The sequence below is a fragment of the Phoca vitulina genome, unplaced genomic scaffold, assembly GCF_004348235.1.
Source record: "Phoca vitulina isolate PV1807 unplaced genomic scaffold, GSC_HSeal_1.0 scaffold74, whole genome shotgun sequence".
NCBI lineage: Eukaryota > Metazoa > Chordata > Mammalia > Carnivora > Phocidae > Phoca > Phoca vitulina.
Genome location: NW_022589777.1, coordinates 3,452,195 through 3,465,972, shown reverse-complemented (window position 1 = coordinate 3,465,972; position 13,778 = coordinate 3,452,195). Strand labels below are relative to the sequence as shown.

The 13,778-nt window shown below is 39.4% G+C and overlaps 1 protein-coding gene across 28 annotated transcripts in view; it reads left to right on the top strand.

Moving 5' to 3' along the window:
* The window catches only part of DLG2 (discs large MAGUK scaffold protein 2), a 1,693,368-nt gene that overhangs the window by 1,540,925 nt on the left and 138,665 nt on the right, over positions 1-13,778 (top strand). The gene's annotated exons all lie outside the window — the stretch shown is intronic.

Below are 13,778 nucleotides of genomic sequence, written 5' to 3'. Positions count from 1 at the left end.
AGCATTGCTTACTGTGATCTGCACTTTGTGAGCAATCCAGCTTGGGGAGATAAAAGCAACACCTTGTAGCAATGGAACACATGTTCTTAGTAACCCAGGCTCATCAATACACCACCGTAAGACATCAAGTTTAACCACTTTGAAGACATTTTTGAAATGTTATTACATTAAATTAGTCAAAAGCCCTGATTTTAACAAGTTACTGTTTGAGAATGTTATGATCTAGGGTCAAATTCTTAGCACAGGTTGCAGTAAAAATAATGAAAAGAAATATTTTCATTCCTGATCATCTTAAATTGAATATATGGCCCAAAACCTTAGACTTTTTCTTACCATCAATATAGGGAGAAAATATTCTTGTATCACCTCTTGATCTGCTTGATATATATTGCATGAACTTTGGTATATTGAATGATAATCAAAAGCACTCTGCTAAAGAGTTACATGCTTCTTCCCAACAAGTTTCGGTGGACTTTCTTCCGTGGTATCTCATGACCAGTTGTTTCTCAGCCTCCTATATTCCTTCCAAAATATACTTCATCAGTGCTGACTGTACTTTTTAAAATAATATAAGTATTAACAACCAAAGGGGGGAAGTAATACCTAATACACTGTGAAGATGAATCTATGGGCCAGTGGAGGAACCATGCCCACCCTCACTGCATTCTCCTCTCCTCACTCGGCCCCCGAATCTGGTCTGACTCCCACCTAAGGTCATATCCTCCTTACCTGAAATTTCACTGTCTTTTCCTCGCATGAAGGGTGTGTTATAGATACTAAATTATGTACTTGAATTGATGTGTTCCATTGGTTCCACTTTGGCTGTGTAGTTATTTTCTGTGTCTATCAGGTAGGCACAGCAGGGCAAAGAAAGGAGCAGGATTCCAGATGTTGGCATGTTCTTGAGGGCCTTGATTTGCTGGCCCCCCTAGGACAAGCAGAGACTCCCTCTATATTCCAGGGAGTTCTAATACTTCAGAAGCCCCAAGACTTAAAATAAAAACAGGATAAAACCAAACAAAGCTATTTTTGACTATGAACGTTCCAAATTTGACTAACTGAATTTCACAAGATTATTTTGATATACTCCAGTGTAATCCGCAACAGGAACTATTAAGAACCACCCGGGAACATGTCTTGTAGTGAAGTCACAGATGTGATGGAAAGTGGCTATTTCTTTTCTCCTTACTGGCTTTATGTTGCTGGTCTCTGTGATACAAAATATTTTAAATCTTGAAATGTTTTAGTCTTGGGTAGCAAATTGGGAAAAGCCAATTGGGTTTATAGAATAGAGAAAAATCTGTTAATGCAAAAAAAAATGGATATGTAGAATAACACTGGAAGAAAAAATTACCATATTGTTATCTATTTAAAAAAATAGAATGCATAAAAATGTTAATGTACTTAGAAAAACTTTGCTGAAAATATACTGGTAATAGTTGAATCTTTTGAATTAAGTTGTGGAAGATTAGGAAAATTAAATGGGGTAATATAGTGATAGAATGTAAAGCTAATCGACTTACTTGAAAGAGTCGTTATTAATCAGACCCAAACCTTTATTCTCTAAAATGATAAATAAAAATATGACATACAAAAGAGATCAAGACTTAAGGTAATAAAGGATGTTATCTTGTATCACATTCTAATAGTTGGAAATGGAATTAGAAGGAGGAACCTCTTTTAAATGACACTGAAAAATAGCTGACACTTTATGGGCAACTCTCCAAATGATCTCTCCACTATACAAATACGGTATTTGGTTTCCAAATGTATAATTATTAACACTTAGTTAGTCCCTAGAGGGCTGACCTTAGCATCTAAAGGACGCTTAGAGGCATAAAATTGGAAGAGGTAGGGGCCATGCATAGAGTAAAATCAGAGGGAAAGAACATACGAGACACCCTCCCCCCCGGCCTTGTTCTCATACGATGTGATAAAAGTAATAGCCCCTACCCCAACAACAGCAACGAAAAGGCAATCAAATGGAATGAACTAACAAGGCCTATGGGGAATTCTTACTAAAAATGATCCAGCAACTTTGTACCTTTGTCCCCCCTCTTTATTTTTTATAGAGGGGGTGGGTTACACCAAATTGGGCTAGAGGATTTTCATAGAGATGCTTGCTTTATCTGGAGCACTTGAATAGGGCTAGTGCCAGTTGGTTGTACTTATTTTAGAAAGTCAACTAAGTTGCTCTCTCAAAATAAAGTAGTAGCAGGATTTCTCTGATTATATAAATATCAGATGATGAGCATGTTTCTTTAATCTGAGAATGACATCCTGGAATATTATTTTGCTTGGCTTTATGTAAGTCTAGGGCCGGAAGGAATCTTAGGCAGCACCAGGTCCACTGTTTAATTGACAGGACAGGAAACTGAGGCCCCAGGAGGGGAGAGATCTGCCACCACTCTTTGGTGACAGAATCAGATCTTCGACCTCCCTTCTCACTCCGCCTCCCAAGGGCTCAGCTTCTGTGGTATCTGCTGTGGAGTGCACTTGAGCTGTGATTCCCAATCTGCTCACAGCCCCCAACTCTTAGATGAAGGAATAGGTTAGCCAAGAGGAGAAACTCAAACATAAACCCCTTTGGGGTTTTTACACAGGATAAACTGCACTATAGGACATAGGGGATTTCTGTAGTTTTGTTGGTATTTTTCCATGAAGCGAAAACCTAAAGCAGAAAGCAAACAGCCTCTCTTTGTTCTGTGATAAACAATTTAGCTGACTTATAGGATATTTGTCTGCACCACAAAACCACCCCTTCCTCTAGGAGTTGCCTCTTCTTCCCCCACCCCGTCCCACCCACAGAGCCCTGGCTGTGTCTGAGAGGCTGTATCCTCTCAGGATGGTGCATGAGCTGGCCTCATTCCCTCACTAGAAATCATCCTCCCAGGTGATAGTAATTTGTTTGCCTGAAAGTGTTGAAAGGAGGGAGGGCGGATTAGCACATCTGAGCCAGGCAGTGTTTTAAACTTGAGCCAACCAACCCTCTCTATTTTCCAATCTACTTGTAATTGTTTTCCTTCTTTGAATCTTTTGTGTAAGGTGCCCAAAGTGCTTCGGTAGTGCTATACAAATGAAGTTGATTGCTGCTTATGATAACGCTGTACCTGTTCTGTGGGAATGATTTGGATATATTTGCTTTACTGGGCTGTTTGTATTGTGTATTTCCTGCATTGTGAAACATATAGCTGTAGAATCTGGAAAGTAAATAAAATGTAAAAAATTTGAATAAAATATTTTTCAAAAATGCTCCACAAGTACATTATGAATTCTTCAGACGTAGATGCACTTGGGCTCCCAAGCCACTGGAATACGGATTTTGTTGCACATGTTTCGAGGCTCTCTATGTGGGCAGATGGAGCTCTCCCTGCCTCTAAAATATGCGCTCTTTCTTACCTACCAGCTGGTGAACGCATCCCTGTGACAGAGAACAAGGCTTTTCCTGCTACTAATAAGAATGGACCTTTATATCCAAATGCTACTAAGAAAGGTCAGAGATGTAGGTGATTGAAATCACATAGAAGTGCAAATAGCTAAGGAAAGCACCTTTCCTAAGGTAAAGGAGAGCAAGAGCACCCAGGACTTGGAGAATGGGGAGAGGAGGAAAAAAAAGCAGTTAAGTCCACCAATGGGGAGTAAAAGGTCACAGGAAAGAGTGAAGCCTGGCCCATGTTCATTTGTTAATCAAAGGTATCCATTTTGAGAGTTCAAGTGAATAACCTCTCTGTCTTGAATTTGGGCTTAACAGTCATTTGCTTTGATTCATTCGTGCATTCATCAAGCTGTTTTTGAGTGTATATTTTGTGCCAAGACCCATAATGGACACTAAGGACTCAGCCGTAAAAGTCAACGTTTCCTGCCATAAGAATCTCTCATCCAGTGGAAGAAATAGATGAGAGGAAGACAATCACAGTGCAGCGTGGTGTGAAAAATTAGCTCTAGAAAGGCCTGGAACATTTATTGCTTCCTAATGCAAAGATATCCGAATTGGTCCTTAAAGATCTTATGTGAGTTAACTTACAAGTTCTCAAGTCTTTTTACTCAAAGTAAGAAAAATATTCTTCACTGTGACCCAGTAAATACATACACATATAAAGCTGAAAAACATTGTGCTTTTTATGTAAAGTGTATTTTGTTATTTTCCATTCTATTTGTCTCCCTTTAAAAAAAAAATGAAGGGCACAACTCATTAACTTGATTTAATAACTCACTAATGGGTCACGATATACAGCTTGCAGATGGAATAAACAAGAAGGAGCGCTCCAGGTGGATGACACTGTATACAGACAGGAGAGCACACCTTCACTGCATTACATGTAGCAAATCTCTGGGCTGGTGTTCCAGCCATTTGGTACAGAAGAGGAAGTGGAAGTGAAGGAAAATATTTGTCAGGCACCTTCCCTGGATGACCATTGTGCTAGTGGTGGTGTACATATGTTTTCCCATACGATTCTCCCAACATCTTGAAGAGTCAAAGAATGTTCCTTCCATATTACAGATGAAAAAACTGAGATTCACTGAAGTTAAATAATGTCCCCAAGATCACATAGTTAGACTGGATGTAAGCATAGACATTCAGGGCCTGTGTGTGAGGCGATGGAGAACAGTGTTGAAGAGAACAGTTCCTGGATTCTGTCAGATAAAATTTGAATCTTGGTTTTGCCACTTACTAGCTCAAGTGATTTTGGACAACTCAGTCTCTCTGGCCTTGGTTTCTTTATCTGTGAAATGAGAATAATAATAGGATACCATAAAGTGGTCATGAGGACTAAATAAAATAGTGAATTTAAATACCTGTAACATAGGAAACAACTAATTGGTGATATTTATCATATATTATAAAGGTAACCTTTCCCCTGCAGGACAGAGAGACCATAGAATTGGTCCTGAACAAACTACTGTTTTCTCAGCAGAGGGATGAGACACCCTTGTCCCTTTGCTTTCCTTCAGCAAGGGACGGAGGACAGACTTCCTGGCACCATTTTACATTTTCGCTCATCTAGACCCGGGAACCCCAGGATTGCAGGCTCCAGAATGCCCATCTCTGTCAACTCACCAGACATCTCTCATAACCCACAAGCATCTGCCCAGAAGTAGAATCTGCAAAGTATTCAGCTGGAGCCACACATAGGAAGAATCACTGTGCTTACAACTGGCCCCTCCAGTTTGTCATCGGTATCCCTAGCCCATGATTCTTCAACTTCTCCTCTGCATTCTTCACCCCCTCCAAACCCTCTGATCACTTTTTGCTGCTTCCTAAGGTAGCTTTTGCTTCAAAGGCTATAATATGACAAATGCTCTTAGGTCTGCTTCCTGCCCCATCGTTTAACATAAGGCTTTCATACAATGATTCCTCAGTGCACTGATTCTTACCTTCAATAAACATGATTTACATACTTTCCTACAGTGTACCAGTCTATGGTATATGTTAGGATACAGAGATGAATAAGAACATGCCTCCTTCCCTCAAGATTCTCATAGTCCGTATCTATGGGCCATTCAAATAGTGGTCAGATCATTACTCCCCAATACCCTGTGTGTTAATATGCTTTGCAATTATTATCCTTTTCAAATCTTTGCAGTATGCCTGTTAGGCCTCCTATAGTGACACCTGCCCAGAAGACCACTGGTATTTAAAATTCTTCTGTTAAAATACTGATCACTCTAGTCTTTATTACATTTTCATGGTAAAAGCCCTTGAAATGGAAACACCATTCAATACTGGACCTGCGAATTCCAGTTAATGTCTTCATTTTATTATACCCTTAGTACCATATGCCACAGTGCTTGGCATAAAGAAGTTTCCTTAGTAAATATTTGTTGAATGAATTAATTCCTAGACTCTCTTTCCTAGACATATGTGAAAGAAAAAAATTAGAGTATAAGCCAAGATCTTTGAACAACCAGTCCTATGCAAGTTCCATACCAGCTAGCCTGCCACCAAGTCCATGGAGTCTGGTCATCCTGAGAACACAGGCATTGCCTACTGGTGCTGGGATTTCCAGGAAACGTCTGGCACTACAGGGCCTTTCAGGTTGCTTCATTTGCCTTCTGAACTCTGTGACTCTTTTTCAACTGGGGGCTAATTCAATAATTGATTTAGACCAACACACACAGCCAATACCCTCTTAGTGAGAGGACTTAGGGTAGGGGCAGGGGCCAGGGTGAACCTCATCCTGTGTCTCATTCTCAACACCCTTAGTCTTCCTATTGGAAGTTACATCAAGGGCAGTCTTGAGAAAACAAATTCCACTCAGGATTCTTTATCCTGATGGGTTTTTGTTCTAGGGGAAGGATGTTTTCACCTGATTGATTTTGTTGGAAGGGGAAAGCTAACTCATCATATAAGTAAGAGATTCTGGTCTTTGTTTTTTTCTTTAAACTGTAGCATACCCTTCCACTCTACTTCCTGCTGCAATATTCTGCTGGTCAGTAACCTGGGGGTGGTAAGGAAGAATTTCAAATGGAGCCTGTCAGGGTACTTCACTCCAGTGTGAAGCTGCTTCTAACTTCATGTGGCTACAGATTTCTCAAGGACATTTAAGACAAAACCATGAAATCTGTGGACTTATTACAAGTCAGATTTTTATATCTTCCTTCCCTCCAAACTTGGACCCAGCATGCTGTCAGTAGCTGTCCCCAGAGGACATATTACGCTCATCTGCGTATACCCCCTGCCCAGTACTAGCACAGGGCTGGCCGACAATGGCATTCGTATTACTTCTCAGTCATTCACTCATATATTCTTATTTAGCAGAATCATCATTTATTCATTCAGAAATATGCTATATTGCTGCAAAAAAGGAAGTCAAAACTGCTTGGATTCAGATTTCTTATCTCTCTTAGAATCTTACTGCAAGAGACATGACCAAGTATCTGAAACAGTTGAACAGGATGAAGCAGAAAGTCTGGAGAAAGTCTAGACTTGGGAAACCAGAAGAGGTCTGGAGAAGGTACTGCAGTGTCTGGGTGGCCTGCATATGCCACACTGAAGGGCTAGAGTTCATGTGCCCAGACTTCACTCCTGACTTCCCTCAAGCCTTACAACAGTGCTGTGCCAGATACCACCATTCTACAGAAGACAAACAGTGCAGAGGGTCAGAGAGGCTTAAAAAATGACTTATGCAAGGTGCTATGTGACCAAGCCATATTCTTTACCCAGATGTATCTCTCAGTGAAGCCCATGCTCATTGTCCTTCCATACAGTAAAGATGAAGTTGATCCTATAGGGACACAGGTTAAATTCATATCGGTCGACCTTCTATTTGGTTTACACTTTATACTGACTTCCTCCAGATAGACCTGGCTTCTGGTCCAGACTTCAAAGTTTATCGATTGCTAAAATGAAATTCTCATTTATAAAATGCACATAATACCTAGTTCACAGGCTTGTTGTTAGGATTAAGTTAAACTAAGTCTATAAAAGAGCCTGCCAGATGGGACTCATTAGGTAAAGGGGAGTTCCTGTTACCCCTGTAAGTGCTCAGAGCCTTACTCCTAAGCCGGTGCCTCCTTTGAAGCAGAATAGAATGTGATTCTTCATTTATGCTTTGAGACTCATTAGCATTATGCTCACTCTTTCAGGCATTTGCATTTTTAATTGCATCCTTAATTGTGGAATAAAAGGCTTTGTCTTCAGGCAGCTAATTTTATGCCAGAAATAGAAAGGAGGAGGAGTCACTGGGGATCTGGGGGAGTTTTCTCCTTCTCTGGAAATCACAGCTTGGCCCTGATTTTAAAAGGTTTTTAATTTTTAGATTTCTATAGCAAGAAAAAGGACAAAAGATACATGGGTGGCCCTTCTGTTGACCATTATGCCAAAATCTAGAATCTTTTTTCCTCTACCTCTATGCCAAGATCTAGAATCCAGGTATCATTTCTCTTAATGGTGCACCCTAATTCATTCACTCACTCATTCATTCATCCAGAAACCCTTTTTTGAGCATAACCATCCACCTCATACTGCACTTTACTCTGTGGTTAAAAAGATTAGTAGGGCATCTTTTCTGTCCTTAGGGTGTTCAAGGGTCATGCTATCAACATAGCTTCTGCTCCGTGCCCCCTCATCTCTAGAGGAGGGGCTCATCCCTTTAGACCAAAATCACTGCCTCCTACAACAATCCAGACAGCTTTAGCCAGGAAAGAGAGCAGGACACTGAAAGATGGGACAGAGAATGCTCACAGGAGGGATGGATGACAAGTGAGGGCACGGAAGAATTGAGGGAAACTTAGCCAAAATCATGAGGTTAGGTTAGGAGCAAAGGAGTAGACTCAAGCTCTTTGGTCTTTAATCTCAGTGCCTGATACATTATAGGAATTCGGTAAATACTTGTTGAGTGGACTTTTTGAGTGGCAGTTGAAGATGGTGATTAACAGAACAAGGGATTAGGAAAACCATCAACAAAAAAAAAAAAAAAAAAAAGGAAAACCATCAACAGCTCAGTGCTGGCTGAGTGAGCACCTGCCCCTTTGTGTTCCTCTGAACCACCCAAACTTCTCTCTTCAATCCTTCACAGGCTCTCTGCTTCCTACCTGTTGACTCCTCTGTCCCTTCCACTGGACTGGATGGGGAACACCTCTCTTAGATGGAGATTTGCTTGGTTGCAGCACAATCTGGCATATGGTAACTGCTGACTCAATACAGTGAATGAATTATGGATGTCACAAGATTGGAGAGCATTTCACTTTAATTAAAATTTTACTTGATTACCTCATGGCTTGCAAATGGTTCCCTGCCTAACAAAGGTCTTTGTGCCTTCTTGATCTAATGAGTAAGCAGCCCTGTTAAGTAGGAATAATCATCTCAGACTATGTTGGGTGTTTTTTAACCATTTAGCCAGACAAATGCCATACTTAATATAGGTTAGACTTCAATTTCATTTTCCTTTTTATTATAAATCAGTAATAACTAACAATAACAAACATGGACAAATGCTCTTAAAATACTTAATCATAACCATAATAAATAAGAAATTATAATTGCATCATACTCCGGGCAAGCAGTTTACTAAGCACCTTACGTGGATTATTTTATTTAATTCCCAGAAAACCCCTATGAAATAGGTGCTATTTTTTTATCCCCATTGTAAAGAAGAGAAAATGGAGGTCAGGTTTGAAGTTTACCTGCAAGAGGCTATGATGGGGCTAGAATCTGCGTGTTGTCTTATGCTCCTACCTACAGTGCCATGTGGCTTTCTGGAAGGACTGTCAGAGATCTGATTTGATTTGATATGGTATGTCTGTTAAGGAGGTCTTGTTTTCCCACAGTTTTCAGCTAAGGAATCTGAGACTCTGAATATTAAGCTCTCTACTCTTTTCTCCAAGGATGGAATAGCAACAGGACTTTGCCTCAGTCCACTCGGTTTAAAGATGTGTAAACACACATCTCACATGTATCTTTGTCTAGTGTTTGCCTTGTGTTTCATTTACTGCCATGTTACATAGCACATGACTTTTATAGAACTACTTTTGCATTATGAAATGTTGAATAACCTTGTCACCTTAGATCCCGTGCCCTAGTTTGAGGATACGCAGAGCATGTGGATTTGTGATTAAGTTGAGTGAGTCCATGCTGAGGTGTGGCCATTACAACTGGATGAACAAGGTCCCTTCCCCTCTTCGGCTAAGACAAATTCTGCAGCCTGCATAGCACATCAAGGAATGCAGCTGAAGTGCCTGTCACACATAGTGCCCCACATGTGGGGGACCTGCAGCCTCACACCCACTACCAGCTACACAATTTGCGGGGCCCAGTGCAAAATGCAAAGGTGCAGCTTCTTGTTCAAAACTTAAGAATATCAAGATGGTAAGACCAGAGCGTAATACTCCAGTGCAGGACCCTGTGCTACCGTACAGGTCCCACACCTAGGAAGCCAGTCCTGCTGACACCTGGTTTAGGACATTTGGCTCAAAGCTGAAAGCATGTGTGTTTTTCTTAGTAAAACGTGCAGTAAGTGAGAGAACTATGAAGTCAGCATTGAGAACGTTTTCAAGGATCCAAGTTTTGTCTTTTACCTGCAAGAGTACTTTATATAAATTATCTCAATGCCTGATTTTATGATCTGTAGAAACACTCTGTGCCAGCCCTCTTAATGCCTGAGAAACTTTAAATTCCCACTTGCTCTGAGCTTTCAACAGCACACTTTGAGTCATCTCTCTCTGCTGAAGTAAATCTTCCAAAAGCTAAGTAGTGTCATTATTTCACATTTATTTAGCACCAGCAGTACATTTTCGTCTTCCTGTTCTGCAAGTTTCTGCCCCCTTCCTTTGTTCCTTGGGCCTAAATTTTTAAGAAAATGCACAGAAGTTTCTCAGAGGACGTTGGAAATTCCTGGAAACTGTGGGTATTGGTGTCCTTTCCAGGTGTCATTTTCTAAGCACAAAGGCTGTAGGACTTACAGATTTCCCTGACCAGCAACATTAGAATAAAAAAAAAAAAAATCAGGGACCTGATGTGGGATTGACAACTTGATTTCACCAAGTAAGAATTTTAAAAATAATAAACACACATTCAAATCATCATATATATTTTTAGTCTATTGCTCTTTATTTTTGCCATCATTTTATATGAAAGAGGGCACTTTATTTTTTTAAATTTAATTTTAATTTATTATGTTATGTTAGTCCCCATACAGTACATCAGTTTTTGATGTAGTGTTCCATGATTCATTGTTTTCGAATAACACCCATGCAATACGTGCCCTCCTTAATACCCATCACCAGGCTAACCCATCCCACCACCCCCCTCCCTTCTAAAACCCTCAGTTTGTTTCTCAGAGTCCATAGTCTCTCATGGTTCATTTCCCCCTCCGATTCCCCCCCTTCATTTTCCCCTCCTTCTCCTAATGTCCTCCATGCTATTCCTTATGTTCCACAAATAAGTGAAACCATATGATAATTGACTTTCTCTGCTTGATTTATTTCACTTAGCATAATCTCCTCCAGTCCCATCCTCGTTGATGTAAAAGTTAGGTATTCATCCTTTCTGATGGCTGAGTAATATTCCTTTGTATATATGGACCACATCTTCTTTATCCATTCATCTGTTGAAGGGCATCTTGGCCCTTTCCATAGTTTGTCTATTGCGGACATTGCTGCTATGAATATTGGGGTGCATATGGCCCTTCTTTTCACTACATCTGTGTCTTTGGGGTAAATACCCAATAGTACAATTGCTGGGTCATAGGGTAGCTCTATTTTTAATTTTTTGAGGAACCTCCACACTGTTTTCTAATGTGGCTGTACCAACTTGCATTCCCACCAACAGTGTAAGAGTGTTCTCCTTTCTCCACAACCTTGCCAACATTTGTTGTTTCTTGCCTTGTCAATTTTTGCCATTCTAACTAGTATAAGGTGGTATCTCAATGTGGTTTTGATTTAAAATGACATTACAGACAAAGGGCTGATATCCAAGATCTATAAGGAACTTCTCAAACTCAACACCCAGAAAACAAATAATCAAGTCAAAAAATGGGCAGAAGACATGAACAGACACTTTTCAAAAGAAGACATAAAAATGGCTAACAGACACATGAAAGAGGGCACTTTAATGCCCAAAGAAAAATAAGAACATAATTGGAGCATCAGGAAAAGTATTTCAAATTTTAAAATTTATATTTTTAAAACCTCACTAGATGAATCTCCATATTCCCTCTGTCCATATGATCCTACCTCATCACTGAAAAAATTAAGGCGAACGTGATGGCTACATTGTTTAATTCTTAATCCTGGATCTTTTGATCCAATCTAAATGGTTCGAAAATGCTTGGGATGCATTTTTTACTTTTTTTTTTTTTCTTGAGAAAGAATATCATCCTTTAGATTGGCTTTTTCCTCATATGTTTTCTTTATCTTTTATATAATTTTCTCAATAAGTAGGAAGCCGAAACCCATGCTTTGTGATACACTGATGCTTTTTAGTGATGCTTATTAAAAGGTAAGAAGGAATTTCCCATTGTCAAAGTTACCTTTCATTATTTTTTAAATTGTACTTTTATTTATTGACATTTATGTCATTCTTACCTCATTTTAAAAATAGACTCTTTTAAAAAGTATCACTGTAATTATAGTATCTTCCATTGTATTTTTTTTTAATGTTTTATTTATTTATTCATGAGAGTCAGAGAGAGAGAGAGAGAGAGACAGAGGCAGAGGGAGAAGCAGGCTCCCCGCCCAGCAGGGAGCCCGATGCGGGACTCGATCCCAGGACCCCGGGATCATGACCTGAGCCGAAGGCAGACGCTTAACCATCTGAGCCACCCAGGCGCCCTCTTCCATTGTATTTTAAAACATTTTTAGGCTGTTATCATTTCAGACCAGATTGCTTGTTTCATGTGCCATCTCCACTTTAATTTTCTTAAAAATACAGATTTGGCCTCTCAGATGTGGGATCCTACACTTTTTTTAAAAATCTGATTCCATGGGTAAAATACTGAGAAAATGCGATGCTAACTGAATAGAACTTTACAATAAACAAGATATTTGGTAGCTGCTAGTGACCTCTATTTTAAAAATACAAATTCTCATGTAAATTAACTTTGTAGTTAGTTCTTACTCTCCAGACAAAGCTCTTAAACCAGTTCCAGTGGCTTCTGAACTGTTTCATCCCCTTCTTCCTATTAAGGAGAGTTCTGAGTTAGTCATCAGGGAGGTGTCTCTATGTTTCTGCCAGGTCAATGAGGAGTTTCTGCATTTTCGAAAAAGCTTACATTGAATGAACCCCACTGTTGGCTCTTTATCAGATGATGACACTTTTCTCTTTTCCTAAAATTCCCTGTTCCTGCCCCTTCCCTCTTAAATGGATGTCCCACACTACTCCCACCTCCACAACACACTACAATCTTCTTATGAGTCCTTGATTATATAATGGATTCAGGTATCCTGAGGACAAGATGGTGATAAGAATTTAAATTTCATAATATCTTTGAGGGAGTGTCATTATTATCCCCATTATACAGTTAATGAAACCGAGGTTAGATAATGTATATTACTGCCAAAGTTACACAGCAAAGAAGACGGAGAACAAGCTCAGTTTTGTCTGCCAAATCTCTGTTCTTAACCTTAATGTCCAGGGTTTCTAGAAATCCCCATTTTCTTAGATATGCTTGATTTCATATATGCTCCTCCATTCATATTGGTATTTATAATTGTTATAGAAAGACCTGTAAGTTTTATACTAGAAAATACAGTCATTCAATGTATAATGTAGCTCCCTCAATAATAACTAAGTACCTTTGAGATGCTTGATGAGTATGGAGTGATGATGGCTCAAATTTGAACCACAGAGTCACATCCTTCATCTACCAAGCATTCACAGCAAAGAGGCACAAATTTTCTGGCTGTGGGCTGCCGCATACAGGATGGGAAGCTTGCAAGACCTGACTAACTTACAGCAAGTATGGTATGGTGGAAAGGGTGTGAATTTAAGTTTTTCTCAAGTAACTATTAATTATAGGAGACTATAAGAAAAGAAACTTATAGTCCTATCTCTCTCATAAACATAAGATTAAGAATACAAAATAAAATATTAGTTTATAAAGGATAATACAGGCACAGAATGCACTAGACTTCTGTTCATCAAAAGACACCATGAATAGGATGAAAGTGTAAGACAGAGCATAGGAGAAGATTTGTAATACACAGATCTGGCAAAGGAATTATAATCAGAATATCTAAAGAACTGCCACCCAAGGTACTAAGCAAAAGATAGAAGCCACATTTTTTTTTTAAATTTTTTTATTGTTATGTTAATCCCCATACATTACATCATTAGTTTT